The sequence below is a fragment of the Gadus macrocephalus genome, chromosome 23 (genome assembly GCF_031168955.1).
Source record: "Gadus macrocephalus chromosome 23, ASM3116895v1".
Lineage (NCBI taxonomy): Eukaryota > Metazoa > Chordata > Actinopteri > Gadiformes > Gadidae > Gadus > Gadus macrocephalus.
The window spans coordinates 16730176-16747482 of record NC_082404.1 but is presented as its reverse complement, the minus strand read 5'-3'; the positions used below and the strand labels follow the sequence as shown (position 1 = coordinate 16747482).

The 17307-nt window shown below is 44.7% G+C and overlaps 2 protein-coding genes across 14 annotated transcripts in view; one reads left to right on the top strand and one right to left on the bottom strand.

Annotated features, from left to right (window-relative positions):
- The window catches only part of LOC132452628 (NACHT, LRR and PYD domains-containing protein 12-like), a 102773-nt gene that overhangs the window by 18357 nt on the left and 67109 nt on the right, over positions 1-17307 (top strand). Inside the window, exons 1-2 of one of the 13 annotated variants that reach the window (XR_009524436.1) lie at positions 12143-12845; positions 13808-17190. The exons of the other annotated variants lie outside the window; for them this stretch is intronic. The gene's annotated coding sequence lies outside the window, so the exon portion shown is untranslated. Of the gene's footprint in view, positions 1-12142; positions 12846-13807; positions 17191-17307 lie in introns of those variants that run through there. 13 annotated transcript variants of the gene reach the window in all.
- The window catches only part of LOC132452644 (V-set domain-containing T-cell activation inhibitor 1-like), a 39955-nt gene continuing 25750 nt past the window's right edge, over positions 3103-17307 (bottom strand). Inside the window, exons 5-7 of the transcript XR_009524442.1 lie at positions 10931-10995; positions 9434-10748; positions 3103-3197 (exon numbers count right to left, since the gene is read on the bottom strand). The gene's annotated coding sequence lies outside the window, so the exon portion shown is untranslated. The remainder of the gene's footprint in view (positions 3198-9433; positions 10749-10930; positions 10996-17307) is intronic.

Here is a 17307-nt window from a genome sequence, read left to right as displayed (position 1 = left end):
TAATGCGACAATCTATAGCCAAATTGTCGAAGATGCCCGAGAATCTCCGGAAATATCAGCATGGGAAATTGGCGCATCCGACCCATGAACCTATAAAGAAAGACGTCATCTCAAGCGGGAGAGAATGTTTGCGGTGCTGGTTTGTGTCACGTAAGTACAGGGCTCTCATGTCTCATGCATTCGGCGTGAGACACACGCAATTCAACCCATGCACACGCTCGAACCTGGTGTCACGAAAATACGTGACACTGTCACGTTATTTAATCTATTGAAACGTGATCAGGGACACGTATTTTCTAAATTTTGTATTTCAATTGGAAGTATTTGTCGTGTCACTAAGCACGTCTTCCAAACTAAGGTTCTGTCCGGGAGCGTTCTCCCTAATGTCCCTTATGGAGCTCCTTACAGATCATTCATTGTTGAAAATTGTCTGTGATAACTAACAAATGACAGCTTTTGGCCACCCGTTTCTACTTAAAATTGTCTGTGATAAATAACAATACGACAGCTTTTGGCCACCCGTTTCTACTTTCACCTTTGATTCTGAGAAATTGTGACAATACACGGATACATTAAATGCAGGTGCGCTGCTCTGTAGGCAAACCGCAAAGGAAAAAAGGGTAGCTGCTTCATCTGTTCTTTTTAGAATTGTATGTCTTGATGTTTATTTTATCTAGCCATCTATTCTCTTGTTTTTGGCTATGTGAATGAAAGTCTGCGAAGATGCCTCGCAAGTCCAGTGTCGCGAGCGGACGTTGCCATGACATCTAGAAATCATACCGTATTTAATGGGTTATCATTAATATTGATGTGTAGAGGTTGATTATAACTCGTGAATAATATTGTTTAGACCGAGGTCTGGTTGTCTGAAATGTTTACACACATTTCCCGGGGCCCAGAGAACGACATATCCGAGATTTGGAGTTCTAGCACTTAGAGAAAAAAAGTTTTCCCAAATGGACTGTCTTTTGGACAAAGCCCCTCAGAAGTGTTGCCTGCAAGACCTAATGGTTCAGAATGTGGTGGAAAAACAGTTTTTGAGATAGGAAGGTCCTACCGCCTTGAAATTTGAATACCTTATTCTAGGGCCTAACTGGGACCCCGGCACCGAAACTTGGCCCGGTCGGACCCCGAGGGTCGGAAGGGGGGCCCTGCCCTCGGGGTCCGACCGGCCTCGAAGTTTCGGTGCGGGGGCCCCAGTTAGGAGAACAACAGAGCTACGATGTCTGTGGATGCAGGGGTTTGACTCAGGGCAGAGCAAGCAGGGGACACTGCTGGGGGGAATAGGAATCCATTCATGGGAGAATCGGGACTCTTTGATTAAGCGATACTTGATTGAGTAACGTTGTCAGATTGACACAAATCAATACTTTCCTATAGAGAGCTCTATAGGAAAGTACTGATAGAAGTTGTGCGTTCCCTCGGAGGGGTAGGGTGATCCAATACTTAGGGGCAAGAGAGAGGGCCTATTTCCCCTTAAAGTCCCTTGGCAGCTCGCCAGCTCGGTACCTCACTTACAGCCAAGGCAGTATCACGTATGACCCAGGACACGTTGAGAACTCAGCAAGCGGCTATTTTTCCATGTTTCTCAAACAGTTATACATTATGTTAAATTATTTTTCCGTTATTTATTTTTTACTGGATTTAACTGTACGATCTGAATGTGTAGGTTGTCTTATTTTCGACACAAGGGTGACATTTTCAAACGTGAATGAAAATAGTAGTAGGCTCCTTCCTGTAGTGTAGACACGTCGGTGCTGCGCGTGACGTAGGGGAGCACGTTCACTATGCTAATCTGCATAATATTAATTATAGTGGTGTCACATTTCATAGGGAACGATCTTCACTATCACTTCACTCTTTACTGTGGAGGGAAGTGTTCTCGTTAAGGGGAGAGGAATGGGACAGGGCCTAGTACTCATCTAACGAAGCAAGGATCAACAATATAAAGTCACTAGTTAAAATAGTAACAGGTAACTGTTGGAAAAGCGACGAGTAACTTCAATACAAGCACTAGTAACTCAAATGGGTTTGGCTTCTGGACGCAGTGTTCAAACATAGATACAGAATAGACGGGAATGAGCGCTGGTGGTGGGGAGCAGGACGCTCACTTGAAGAGGCCTCCCATGATCATCATCCCCTCCCTCCTCCCCCTCTTCCTCCTCCACCACCACCTCCACCGCCTCCTCCTCCTTCTTCACCTCCTTCTCCCCCTCATCCTCTTCCCCTCCTCCCTCCTCTATGATATGTAAACGAGCGGTTATGGTGGGAGCAGGACACTCCCTTGAAGAGGCCTCCCATGACCATCATCTCGCCCAGGCGGGGCTCCACGGTGGGCCACGGGGCGTCCCAGAGAGGGCAGCTCGTCGTTGCTGTCCACAGCGTCCACTTCTGGTGGACCAACCCCAAGGAAACATCAACAATCCCCACAGTAAGTAAGTAAGTAAAATCCATTTATAAGGCACATTTAAAAACAGTTTTCATTGGCCAAAGTGCTGTACATGGTGCAACCAAAGGCACATAATAGAACACAGGCCACCTTATTTAGGTGGCCTGTTTTCAGACACTGGGTCAAAACCAAAAGTATATACACCGTCAATACAAAGACACATTCAGAAACATCATGACCGGGTTTCTTACTTGCAGGAGTCGATGACGTACACCGCGTCGTTGAGGGTGATGCTGGTCTCTGCCATGTTGGTGGACAGGACGACCTGCAGGAGGCAGGGAACAACTACAGGAGATGGACCGGCAAGGGTGGATTCCAGGCAGCTGGGCAGGCAGAGGAGTACACGGGGTGGATGGCAGGCAGCTACGGGGTTGGTGATCCTGGGGCGAGGACAACGCAGAGATTTAAAGGTCCCATGACATGCCGCCAGGTGTGGTGTGATTAGCCGTTACAAGCCGTTTTGGAAATCGGCCCCTTATGACATCACAGGTGGGCGTGTCCACCTAGATGTGTGCTGGATAGATCAGTCTACGAGCCTACCCAGTGGACTGTAGCAAACGTTGCTCATCTCTGCGTCAAGTTATTAAAGATATGTGCACCTGTTTATGATTTGTATTTGTTAATGTAGTCGCATATGTCCGTTTTCACTCTCTATCCCCTACCTGCTCCTTAATCACATCAGTATTCACTGTCTATCCCCTACCTGCTCCTTAATCACATATATCAGTACTCACTGTCTATCCCCTACCTGCTCCTTAATCACATATATCAGTGCTCACTGTTGTCACGGCCCGGCTCTTGGCCATAACAAATATGGAGACACACCAAGGTTTCAACTGAAAAGTAACCATAATTTATTGACAGACAGAAAGTTTAACCAAAAATAATGGGTCTGGAGAGGGAGAGATCCATGGGCAGACTGGTGAGCCTTTTATCTCTGATTGGTGTTGATTGGGCAGCTCCGCCCATCTGGAACCACCTGAGAGGAGAGACCTAGGGAGGAGCAGAGGATCTTGCCCAGGTTACAGTCAGAGGGCCGTCACACCCCCCCCCATAGAAAAAGGGTTCCAATGGAACTCTACTAATCATAGCAACGTTTAATATATCTAATAAAAAATGGATTGACTAAATAAAATAAAAATAAAAACTGTTGCCCAGTTCCTACGCGTCTGCACCCAGCCACTCCTCCAACCTCAGCAGCAGGATCCTGCGAGCGATTTTAGTGGAGAGTAAGAAAGGAGGAAGATAGCATGTACAGCACTTTCAACATTAGGCTATTTTAGCAGGGTGCTCGGGACAACGCATCTGCCACTACATTGTCCTTCCCTCTAATGTGACTTATGTCCAAAGTATATCCCTGCAAAAATAAAGACCAGCGCACAAGTCTTTGATTCGGACACTTTAGCGAATTAAGGAAAGTCAAGGGGTTATGATCTGTATACACAATCAGAGGAGAAAGGCCAGACATAATGTACACCTCAAAATGAACTAAAGCCCAGACCAAGGCGAGAGCCTCCTTTTCAATGACAGAGTAGTTCAGCTGGTGCGTATTAAATTTCTTTGAAAATAAACTAACTGGTTTGTCTATGCCAAGCTCATCGGCCTGGAGGAGGACAGCCCCTGCGCCCACCTGACTAGCGTCTACCTGGAGCTTAAAAAGCTCATCCATATGAGGAGCTGCCAACACCGGAGCAGCACAGAGAAGGGACTTCACATTTTCAAAAGCCTGCTGACAGACATCACTCCAAAAGTATTTAGCATCACCTCAACAAATTAGTGAGAGGGGTAACGACAGTGGAAAAATTCCTACAGAAACTGCGGTAATAACCCACAAGGCCCAAAAATCGCTGCAGCTCTTTTTTGGTTGTGGGTCTTTGGTACATGTCTATAGCCTCTACTTTGGCACGCAACAGCGACACTGTACCATGTCCGACCAGTCGTCCGAGGTAGGTCACCGACGCCTTTGCAAACTCGCATTTCGCTAGATTGACTGTGAGGCACGCATCAGCCAATCGGCCGAATAAAGCATCGATACGCTGCAAGTGAGTTTCCCAGTTGTCAGAGTAGATGACAACATCATCTAAATACACTGCACAGCCCTCCAGGTCACGAACAACCATGTTCATTAAACGCTGAAACGTGGCTGGAGCATTTCTCAAACCAAACGGCATCACCGTGTAGGAATAAAGGCCGGAAGGAGTTATGAAAGCTGATATTTCTCGAGCCCTCTCAGACAATGGCACCTGCCAATATCCTTTCAACAAATCAAATTTTGAAATAAACGTTGCAGAGGAAACTTGATCTATGCAATCATCCATACGTGGAAGTGGGTATGAATCTGGCTTTGTCACGTTATTAACCTTGCGCAGGTCTGTGCAAAATCTTGGCGTATTATCAGGTTTTGGAACCGTCAAACATGGAGACGCCCAGCTGGACGATGACGGAACTGCAATGTTATTTTCAAGCATATATTTTATTTCCGAATCCATCTGCTTACGTTTTTCAGGATTCACCCTATAAAAACGTTGACGAATGGGCCTTGCATCACCTACATCAATATCATGTTCGATTAAAGTTGTACGTGAAGGAGTATCACCAAAAAGAGATGGATAATTATGGATGAGGGTTATAAGCTGAGTGCGTTCAACCTCCCCCAAATGGCGCAACGAGCTGTCAAGGTTAACAAGTGATTCCGAATTTTTCAACCTACCATTTAACAGGGATTGGTCAGGAGTGAACAACCCATCCTCCTCAAGCTCTGCCACCGCATGAGGGATGGAGTCCACAAGGACTGTATTAGCCAAACACGCCGGACGGGGGCATACTGGAGAGGACACACGATCGTAATAAGTCTTCAGTAGGTTAATATGACAGAGTTGGTTAGGTTTCCTACGCAAAGGCGTGGCAATCAAATAGTTTTGGTCTGAAATTTTCTTTACAACTGTATGTGGACCAGTAAATTTAGCCTGAAAGGGGGAACCGACCAAAGGCAGCAGAGCGAGAACTTGATCACCCGGGGAAAACGTGCGTTGCTCGGATCGACGGTCATAAAGACGCTTCATTTTATGTTGGGCGCCTGCAAGTTTCTCTTTTGCTAGCTCTCCAGCAGCATATAGTCTATTCCTGAATCCATTTACATAATGCAGCAAGTTTTTAGGTGGCTCAGAATTCTTCCAATCGTCCTGCAAGACTGCCAAAGGGCCACGCACTGTGTGTCCAAACACCAGATCATTTGGGCTAAAGCCTGTACTTTCCTGACTTACCTCCCTAGCCCCCAGCATCAACCACGGTAACCCCTCTTCCCAGTCTCCGTCTAACTGAGTACAGTACGCACGGAGTAAAGACTTCAACGTGGCGTGGAACCTCTCAAGAGCTCCTTGACTCTGCGCGTGGTAGGCTGACGCCTTGTTATGTTTCACCCGGAGTTGTTTCAAAACCTGTGCAAACAGATGAGAGGAAAAGTTAGAACCTTGGTCTGATTGAATGACTTTGGGGATTCCAAATATGGAGATGAACTGAGTCAGGGCACGCACTACCGACTTAGTTGTGATGGTACGTAATGGGTATGCTGCCGGATACCTAGTGCTCTGACACATCACTGTCAACAGATAGATTGCACCCGAACGCGAACGCGGTAGGGGACCAACACAGTCAACAATGAGATGCTCAAACGGTTGACCAATTGCCATAATTGGGCAGAGAGGAACAGGCTTTATGCTCTGATTCGGTTTTCCGGTCAACTGACACGTATGGCAAGTTTTAATATACAAAGCCACATCCCTCTTTAGACGAGGCCAAAAAAAATAACGCAAAATGCGATCATATGTTTTACGGACACCCATGTGTCCACACTCGTCATGTGACACTTGCAAAACCACACTATGAAATTTGGAAGGCACGACAATCTGGAAAATAGGATCTCCAACAAAATCAGGACCATGTGGCACCCACTTTCTCACAAGAACCTCATCATGAACGAAGTATGCCTGTGCACTGTCCCTCGCACCAGCAGCAGGGAGAGCCCTCTCAAACAGAGGCTTCAGAGAAGGGTCCACCTGCTGCTCTCTCACCAGGTCACCGTGAGAGACAGCCAAAGGAAAATCAGACAAGGATAACCTGACAGTTTCTGGGTCATCATCCACTTTTTTAACATCGTTTGCACGGCGCATCGCACGGGTGACTGCACAAGCAGTGAACACCTCGGGAAACTCCCTTTCGCTATCATCAGGCCTGCTTTTAACCAGCGGTACTGACGCTACCACAACGGATGGCACATCAGCCCAAACACGCGCACCAACCAAACCATTACCCAATATCATTGTGACTCCTTCAATTGGCAACGCTGGCCGAACTCCCACCTGCGCTTCACCCTGGAACAAATCAGAAAAGAGCCTTATCTTGTGTAGGGGAACATTCAAAACGTTCATGCCCATTCCAAGGACTGGAATGAAGTCACCAGTATCAGAGTTTTCCGAAAACGGCAGAACTGACGCTACAATGAACGTGTCAAATGCACCAGTATCACGCAAAATTTTCACAGGAACCTTGTTGTCACCTTCCAACAGAGACACAAACCCTTCCGTTACGAATGGCAGATAAGAATCAAAACCTGGGGAGGGCTGAGTTTTGGGTGATGGTTCAGATTCTGGGGTGACATAACCGACCCGTTTCACCACAGGGGCAGCCAGACCGGCCCCTTGCGGTTCCGAACCGTTCTGGGCACCACTCGATCCACTTCTTGGCCTGAGTGCATAACACTCAGACTTCCAATGTCCCTTTTTACGACAATAGTTACAAACTTTGTCAACCTCCCGTGCACTATGATCACTCCTGTATACTGACCCGACGACTCTACCTAGACCAGCAGCAGGCTGCATATCAAACAAAGGGATATTTCTCCTGAACCCAGAGTCAGCAACATAAGGGCGAGGCTCTCCAAACGTACCCTTGTGCGTCAAGGTGTAGTCGTCTGCTAGCGCAGCAGCTTCAGCAACTGTTTTAACTTCCTTTTCACCGACGTAAGTAGCAATCTGTTGTGGAACTGCAGTCTTAAACTGCTCAAGCAATATCAGGTCGCACAAACTTTCAAAGTTGTCAACCTCTGAGGCAGTGCACCAGCGATTAAAGTGCAACACCAAGTCACGTGCAAATTCTAAATGTGACTGCGTCTTCCCTCTTCTCCAATTTCTGAAGTGCTGACGGTATGCCTCTGGCACCGACTCGTATACCTTCAGCACAGCAGCCTTAACTTTGGTATAACTTTGGCTATCAGTGTTACTCAGTGCTGCGTATGCCTCCTGAGCCTTTCCTGTGAAAGCACACTGCAACATCAACGTTCGCTCAGTGACAGGCCAACCCCGTGTATCCGCAATACGCTCGAACAAAGAAAAAAATGTGTCCGGGTCTCTTTCATTAAATTTGGGCAAAAGGCCCAGGTTACGAATAATATCAAAAGGACGCGAGGACGCACCACCAGACTCAAGTGAACCATGACCATCAAACACGGAATCACCAGAGAGTTTACCCGCACTAACCAAATCCAGCTTTCGTCGTTGCAACTCCATTTCACCTAGTTGCTTTTCCATTTTAATTTTTTCGAGTGCCAATTCCTTATCTATTTTCATTCTTTCATGTTCCAATTGTATCAACATCAGCTCTTTTTGTTGGTCAAATGTTAACCCAGGGAGGGACTATCGACACAAGTGGAGGCAGCCCCTTTGCAACACTGGGAGAGAAAACCTGTGCACACCTTTGCAAAATGTCATCTTTCTCCAGATTTGCTATGAGACATTCCTTAACCTCCTGTTTTTTCTTTCCAGTTATTGCAACGCCATAATGTTCAGCGATTTGTAATAATTGAGACTTTGTAAATCGTTCCAATAACTCCTCAGATGGAGCATCAAAAAATGTTTCTATGCCAGCCATGACTGCAGAATGCCTACGGACCCAAGAGCGCAGACCAAGACTCTCCGCTGCTCACTAGAGGCACTTAACCACCTCGTAGACGGTGCGTTCCCTCTAACTACCTACACTAAAATCTTATTAAGCTCAACCCTACTTACGCACTGAAGCCCATGGATCGGGAAAGAAGACCAGCACGCTGGCGCCTCCCCCCAAGCACATGGATGTGCCCCCGAGACAACTGCTGCTAACCGCGGTCACCACAACACTACTGGTAGCGCTCAGCAACACTCAAAGGGATGAAGCCGTAACCTTACAGGGAAGCCCCGCAATTTTAATTGCACAACGGTGAGTCCTAGTACTGCGTCTTGCTCCAGGCTACATATCAAGCATAAATGAAAACTACCTGAATGTTGCACAAAACAAATGCTCCCCCTCTCTCGTCCAGACACCGAGCAGAAAACCAAGACCAAGTTTAATTTAATCAATAATATTTAAACTTAACAAACCTCAGAGTGTCTCCCCAATGCCAATCAAGGCTTACCACGACACACAGAGGTGCACTTTCCTATAGCCTCTTGGCCACCCGAATCAATTCATTTAACAACAAGAAAAACAAGTGACACCTCCTTTCCTTCAACAAAGGAACGTCACAGGAGGTACACCCAAGTAATCAAGTGTGCCCCTACCAATCAAGGCACCTGGGAGCCACACAACCAACAAAAACCGAAATCAATCGATTTGAGTTCAACAAAAAATACTTACCACTACCTGATCCAAACGGACGAGCCCCCAATTTGTCACGGCCCGGCTCTTGGCCATAACAAATATGGAGACACACCAAGGTTTCAACTGAAAAGTAACCATAATTTATTGACAGACAGAAAGTTTAACCAAAAATAATGATTCTGGAGAGGGAGAGATCCATGGGCAGACTGGTGAGCCTTTTATCTGCCACCCTCTGATTGGTGTTGATTGGGCAGCTCCGCCCATCTGGAACCACCTGAGAGGAGAGACCTAGGGAGGAGCAGAGGATCTTGCCCAGGTTACAGTCAGAGGGCCGTCACACTGTCTATCCCTTACCTGCTCCTTGATCTCATATCAGTATTCACTGTAAGTAGTGTTGAAATAATGCGCATCTGTCTGTTAATCAAAGCCATGTGTTGTTACTTGTTGCATGTGGAGCCACTAGGGGGCAGTGAATCCACCTCGATGTAGTTCACCTTCTGGCCAACAAGAATAACGCGAAGGAGACACAAAGTGTGTGTGGGTGTGGGTGTGGGTGTGCACCACCTTGCTTTGGTACCTTTCTGAACACCTTCCGGTAAAAGGTGAAACAGTATGAGGAAGGAAAAAACAAGAGAAGAATCCAACCCAACAAGATTAATGATTTAACAAAGAGATAATAGAGGAAATAGCCCGGCCTAATAAAGAAACATAAATGACATGTGAACGTTGAATCCTGGCCCGTACGACCCAGTCTGACCCTGCTGTGTCTGATGGTACCGGTCATACAGTCAGGAGGTTTAAAAAAGTAATATGGTGATGATTAAAATGATAATTAGAACCCCTAGGACTCCTAATGTGATCCAAATGCTCCAAAGTGGGCTAGAAGATAATCTCTCTGGAACAGAAAGAGAAAATATTTATTATTCTTTCTCTAATAAGGATGAGAATAATAACAATGACAGCAAGACACATCCTAATTCCTTCACAATAAACATGACCTACATTTTTTTGAAGATGGCTTATCAGTTACTGGCCCAATGAACATGGTTTAGTAAAGAAGACAACGGACACCCTTTCCTTACTCCCCCAAGTGTAAAAACACAATGTTGCATTTTACACCACGGATGTTTGATTGACTTTGGTCATTTAAAATACGAGTTATTAAAATGTTTCTTGTAATACTTAGATTGAATTGAAAGTTAGAGAGAGTCGACTTTTCTCTTTATATTTATTTATTTTTGTTTAAATTAATATTGATCTAATAAAAAAAAATACGTACTGGCAATGATGGAAAAGTATAACAAAATGGGGAACAACTTCACGTGACAAATGAAGAAAGAGGGAACAGAAATTGTTTGCTTTACAAAAAACGTCTGCATTTTTATTTTCTTGCAGTGTATATTGTGTGCTTAATAACCATCAATATATGATTTCATTTCGTTTCAAATAATGTTTTTCTTGGAATTGGTATCCATTATTATCAATTTTATTTTCTGCTCTTCTCTTCAAACAAACCAATAAAAAAATAAAGAAACAAAGAAAAGACAAATATTATGTCTCCTCCATTTCGGACACTTAGCGCTTCCTCGGGATACCGAAGATAGGTGGTAGAGTTCCTCTTGCCATGTCTCTGCCCTCCTCCATGAAATGAGCAAACCGTCTGCAATGACTACACACACACACACACACACACACACACACACACACACACACACACACACACACACACACACACACACACACACACACACACACACACACACACCACACACACAAATAGTTGTTGTAGGTCATTGTTACGGTTGTGTTAACATTGTAATTCACAGCACATCTGCTTCAGAAGAACTATACCCTTCAGTATGGAGATTCTCCAACACAGTGGAGCGCCACCACTTCCTGAGATGTGTTATGTCATGCTGTGGAAGATAACAGTATATCAGTCAGAATTAACTTCCAGAGACTGCAATGAGAGTAGACTGTTTGTACTCGACTACATCATAATTTTGCATTAACTTTAGCCATTTCATTTTCGTATATTGTCCTTTATATATATTTGTATGTATCTAGTATACTATTTGAAATTTCGTTGAGATAAATAAGTTGCATGCAATTATAACTATTATTTAAGTGTCTGCTATCGTGGATAAATAGGTTAGCTTAAGGCAGTGGCGTCCCTATGCTGTTTTATTTGGGGCTAAAGCCTCGGATGTTATTTAATTAGCCCCGAATATGATCTTTGGGAAAAAAATTAAAAAGATAAAATAAAAATATTCATAAACATTTATAAGTAGCCTAGTCTAGATAGACATAGTCCTTCTGGCAAGATAATAAACAACAACCTGTTTACCACCTCAAGTGTATTAACCTATCCTATCCCCAGTCAGATCTGTGCACGTGTGTGTGTGTGTGTGTGTGTGTGTGTGTGTGTGTGTGTGTGTGTGTGTGTGTGTGTGTGTGTGTGTGTGTGTGTGTGTGTGTGTGTGTGTGTGTGTGTGTGTGTGGGTGTGTGTGTCTGCCTCACTTGTATTCATTTGCTTAACTAACTTGAATGGAACTTTAGACATTTGGGGATAAGCAGCATAGCAGTCAGGTAGCTATTTAAAGCTATAATAAACTGTGTATTTCGTAATATGAAAAAGTATTTCGCATTATGAAAAAGTTTGCATGCACAATAAAGCATACACATAAATTTGGCGCGCAGCATTTTCATTTTCACTCTGGGCTAAGCCCCGGATGTTTATGAATCCTAGAAATCTCCACCCAAATCTATTCTCTTGAGTAGAGGCAATAAAAATGCGATATGCGTGGAAGAGAAACGGAAGGAGAGGAGAAAAGGATTAGAGGGGAGAAGGAGTAGTAGTATTTAGTGACGTGTGTGTGTGTGTGTGTGTGTGTGTGTGTGTGTGTGTGTGTGTGTGTGTGTGTGTGTGTGTGTGTGTGTGTGTGTGTGTGTGTGTGTGTGTGTGTGTGTGTGTGTGCGTGCTATATAGTTTGTATCTATATTAAGTTCATCTTTGGTGAGTGTCTATTTGGTGTGTATCTATATGGTGTGTAACTATGGTGTGTGTATCTCTGTGGTGTATACCTATGGTTTGTATCTGTCGTTTGTGTGTGCATATGGTTTGTATCTATATGTTGTGTGTGAATGTGTGTATCTGTGGTGTGTGCGTGTGTGACAGTTCGACCACTGTCCCTGTCTGTTTAACTGCCCGTCAATAGCGCGCATTGATGGATAGTGCATGAACAGCAAACCTTCAAGCATACAATATACATACAAGCTCTTTATTCAAGCCACACACACTCACAAACAATCTCTCCCTCTCACCATGGCTCCGTACTGCAGACTAAAAGAGTCGCGGTGGGGCTGAGGGCTTTAAATATGGTGTCAGGAAACACCTGCTGCCACTGATTGGCCCAATTTGGGCCAAACCATTTTTCCTTGTGTCAAAGGAGGACACTGAACATTGACATTGGACATTAATGAGCGACAAGCCTAAATGCACTAGTGAAAATCACTGATCTAAAAGTTGAAATGAACTTTAACATGCATGCTGTATATTTGATGAGTTTATTCATGGTTGACCTGCAATATGCCACAGTATTATAATCCCCCTGTTGATTGGGCCTGTCTAGTGGGAGGGGCCATGGGGTATAAAATGGCTGAGCTGCTGTCCTTCTGACAGTCTGCTGTATGCTGTTGCCAGAAGAGGTTGTCTGTGTTGAGCAGGGTGCTCAGCTCTCCACGAGATGCTAAATATCTACTGAGGTGATTATTCCATCATGTTGTAAATTATGGTTAAATATACTCAGTGATTGAGTTTATTTTGCATTTATTTTGCTAATGGATTATGTGATTTATTGACATTATTTGAAGTACCGGTTTTTGATTTTGAATATGCTTGATTTATTATAGAGAATATTTAATAATTGATTTTGATTGAATTATTTGTTTTAGGAATTGGTTTTGGATGTTTTTTTATTTGACTTTTTTCAGATATTTGGGGGTTGGCCTCCTCTGTATACTTGGCACATATCTGACACTGGGGGAATGAATGTTGTTAAAAACCTATTTGCAACTGTGTGCCTTGCCATCCTTTGGGTTTGAAAGTCCGGTGTATGAAGTTTACATTACCTTCACGTTAGTGTGTGTGTGTCGTAAGGTGAATTGAAAGAAGACTTTTTTCGTTTTGAAGCATGAATCTAAATCCGACTCATCCCTTTAATTAAAATGAGGGAGGTCATTTAAGATCAAACGCAGAGCTGAAATAGCCTCTCACTGTTACCAAAAAGACCACAGGGCACGGAACCTGCATTGAGTTTTACTAATTGGCTGCCGCAGCTCGCCTGCCAAGTTGTTTTCTTAATTAGTTAATTGGTTGCATCTGGTGTGTTTCACTTAAGAGGGAACCGGACAGTACAGTGGTGTCTTCCACTGTTTGGCAGTGTAGCGTCTCCCAAACGTATGTTGTTGTGTTCACAGAAACCACGTGTGTGTGTACTGTTTTGTTGTGACTTATTTAACATCTCTTCCTGTTTCACAGGTTAGACTTTTTGAGGTAAAGAGGAGCATCTCATCTGAACCTGATGTGAGTAGAATTGTGTTGCAAAGCACAACTGACGTGACTTGTATGTTGAATATAAATCACTGATAATGAGTGAAGGGGGATTGTGGTGGTTTAACTCTCATTTGAAATTTGGACCATGAGTAAACTGTTCCTTCCTTCAAAGGTCTATCATGGATATTTAACTGCAGTTCTGTGAGTATCCCAACTTAACCATGAAGATGAATTGCAAACTGTAAGTCATTAATATCTCATTACTCTTGGGCACATTGATGTATTTTGGCTTCCTGGTGAGTGAACCTGTTACCTGACGGTTGATCTGTGTAGTAAGGATGTTTTATTGGTTCATAGGTTACTTGGGTGTTTGGTTTATGTTGGTTTTAATGATTTGTTAAAATGGTTACAGGCTCCAAGTTATTGTTGTAAGCTGGAGCAACGGGTTGGGTTCTGACATCTGCAGTCTTCTTTCATTCTACTCTCCTGAGCTCTGCATCTTCATCACATGAGTGTTGCTTTACGGATGAGGGTGAGGTCTGAGTGAGCAGAGGTGCATACTGGGATACAGAGCTGTCTGAAGTCGACAGGTCTGTAGACACGCCCCCTCAGGGGAAACAGAGTTTTGAGAATCTGTCGTGACGTCAGTTACATGGACTGGAATGTTCTTAAAGATGGAGACAGGGATTCAGAAGGAGAAACACCAGGGGGAGATGAGGGGGCTCCTCATCTCAACGGCTAAAACACAACTTCAGTCTGACAGAGAACCATGGAACACATTCAACAGTCCCCTCCAGGCATCGGGACTCCTCAGAAAGGTTTCATTTCCAAGGTCTTATTTGGGGCCATCCCCATATGGATCCTGCTCCTCAAGAGCCACCCCCCTCCACTGGGTGGTCTTCTGAACAGATGACCTCCTTCCTGTCCTCAGGCTGACTAAAGCTGAACCGTTTGCGTCTGTGAAGGCCCCTCATTCAGGAAACCACTTGACTACAAAGACATGACTTCAGAGACGTTGAATCAACCTGGGACATATTTTGGAGACGCAAAGCATAATCCATCACCAATGTGGGACGCCACTGAAGAATGTTGTGCATAATTTACATCTCTGGAGAAATTGGTTGTTCTGGTATGGGTGCCCTGGCAGGAGGCCTGGGGAGGGGAGGGGGGGGATGATGGAATGTTATTTGGCATGAGGTTTTTACCCTGCATGATTGTTTGGCCTTTTATGGCTCAGTGGTGTGTGTGTGTGTGTGTGTGTGTGTGTGTTTGGGTTTGACATGAGATGGAAGATTTTTGAGGGTTCTACTGTGTCTCCCACTCACACCTGGCATAGGGTTCTACATGCCTGGCCTAGGTTCTATGTGTGTGTCCGGCTTGCTTTGACCGTGATAATGTTCATACGGGGGTCTGTGTGATTGGCTTGGGATATTGGAATGGTCAACTAAATCATACCTGATGGACGGCCACACGTTTACTCAAGGGCCTCCAGTAGGCATGAAGAGCCCTGAGCGACGCTCCAGAGCGATATCCAACACACTGGGCAGGAAGGAGAGTATCCAACTCGAGTGTAAAAGGATGCAAGCGGCGTGTTCAGATCAGTGACTTCAAATTAGGACTACACCAATCAGGATCAATGGAGGATTGACACTCAAAGGAATTACACAAGGAGAGTCTGACGTTGGAAAGGGACCTAAATGGATTTTCAAGATGACCTTCAGACCTGTAATAGTCGGCTCTTCCTACCTGGCCGGATTGATGGAGAGCCCTGTGGAAACCTTCACTGGGGCTTCAAGGTATAAAGAGGAGAATGTTTCCATGGTACTCTGATGAAGACCGTTGTTGTGTTCCACTGGCTGAGGGGAAGAACCCACACATCTTTCTCTTGACCGTTCTCCTCTGAGAATCCTGGTGCCATCTTGAAGGATATTCCAGCTCATGTAACTGATATCACGACAGTTTCTTAAACACTTGGTTTCTCCTGATGGGCGTGTCTATAGAACTGAAGACTTCAGACAGCACTGTATCCCAGCATGTATCTCTGCTCACTCAGACCACACCCCCATGAGTAGGATGCAACACTCTAGTGATGGAGATGTAGAGTTTTATAAGTAACGAGGGAGCAGACTAAGGTGATTAGAACACAATGGAATGTCCAGTCTGTAAATCTTTAAACCATGAAGATCGTTGGATAGTTCAGGAATTGGGCTTCTTTTTCCTATGGGCAGTCCTTTCACTCGGATGCCCACGATGATGCCCATGATTTGCTGTTGGTGATGAGGCGGTCAGGGTGACGTTGCAGGGCTATGGTCGGCTCTCTGCTCAACGTTTAGATTTGCTCTGTATGGTTTATACCCGGAATAATCTGGATAATTGTAAAATGTATACACGGTTTTGTATTGAATGATTTTAGTTTTAAAGTTGTTGTGGGACGTACATGGTAGTTTGGTTCTTCGTATGGTTTTGAGTGATATAACTTGTACACACTGGGTGCATAATAATGTAAAGGTACACTGAATAGGAATGACCAACAGCAACAAACGGATCCCCTCAAGGTAAGTCTGTTGGCTGTGTTTTAATGAAGACCATCGCTGGACTTCAGGATCTTCCGCCGTTCAGCTCAAGGTGAGGCGCTGGTTCTGTTTTTTCTTTGGTTGGTTCCGGCCGGAATGTTCGGATTCCTGTCGGACGGTTTGTGCTTCCCGCCGTGGAAGGTTCTGAGTGCGGTCACTTGATTTAGTCCCAATGGTCAGCATAGAACGTTGTAGTCTTGACAACCATAAGAAACCACCTGGCAGTTTGTTGGACTGGAGTCCCCTGAGGGAATCTGGCGGAACGTTCTGGATTGTATTTGCGTAACCTTGAGCCGTTTCCTATTCTATTTCAGTCGGTTTCGATTGGGAATTGTTGCCCCCATCTTAAACAACTTAAGTCTGATATTAAATACATACTCATGCGTACGTCGTACAATATGTTGATAAATTCCGATGGTTGCGCCGTACTTTTAACCACGATGACGTGACGGGACTCTCACTGCGTACAAAACTGCGTTCTACTTGCGGGCCCATTTTTGACATCAGGGGAGGCTGAAAATCATTTCAAGGTGGAAGCTAATTTGACATTTCTTCAACGGAACCCAGCACCTGAATATGGCTGAGTATATTTGATTTAATATCGATACTGCTTAGAGTTCTTTGTTACTTCAACTTTTGTATGTTCTAAATATCTGCTGTCATTAATTGCCACAGAAGTTAAACCCTACCCAATGGAATGACGTTAAACAACGACTTTGGTTCAGTTACCAACTTCATAATATCAAAGCTAAAATAATGGCAGTCATTCCCACATGTTACAATAGAAGATACTCTAGTCTAGAACTGTACAAGGTTCAAAAGGTAACATGTAGTTTGTCCCAAGGTGTCTGCCTCCTCACCCAGAGCAAGACCTCCACCTCCTCACCCAGAGCCAGACCTCCACCTCCTCACCCAGAGCCAGACCTCCACCTCCTCACCAAGAGACAGACCTCCACCTCCAGTCAGAAGTCCTCCAGAACAGGTCAGTGCTCTGTGTGAGTAGTCTTCTCAGGTCAGTTTCAATGCATGGCCTAAACCACTTCTTTAAACTTGTGGACAGCTCTGTCTTCATTCCCGAAAACGGGATGCTCATGTCTGG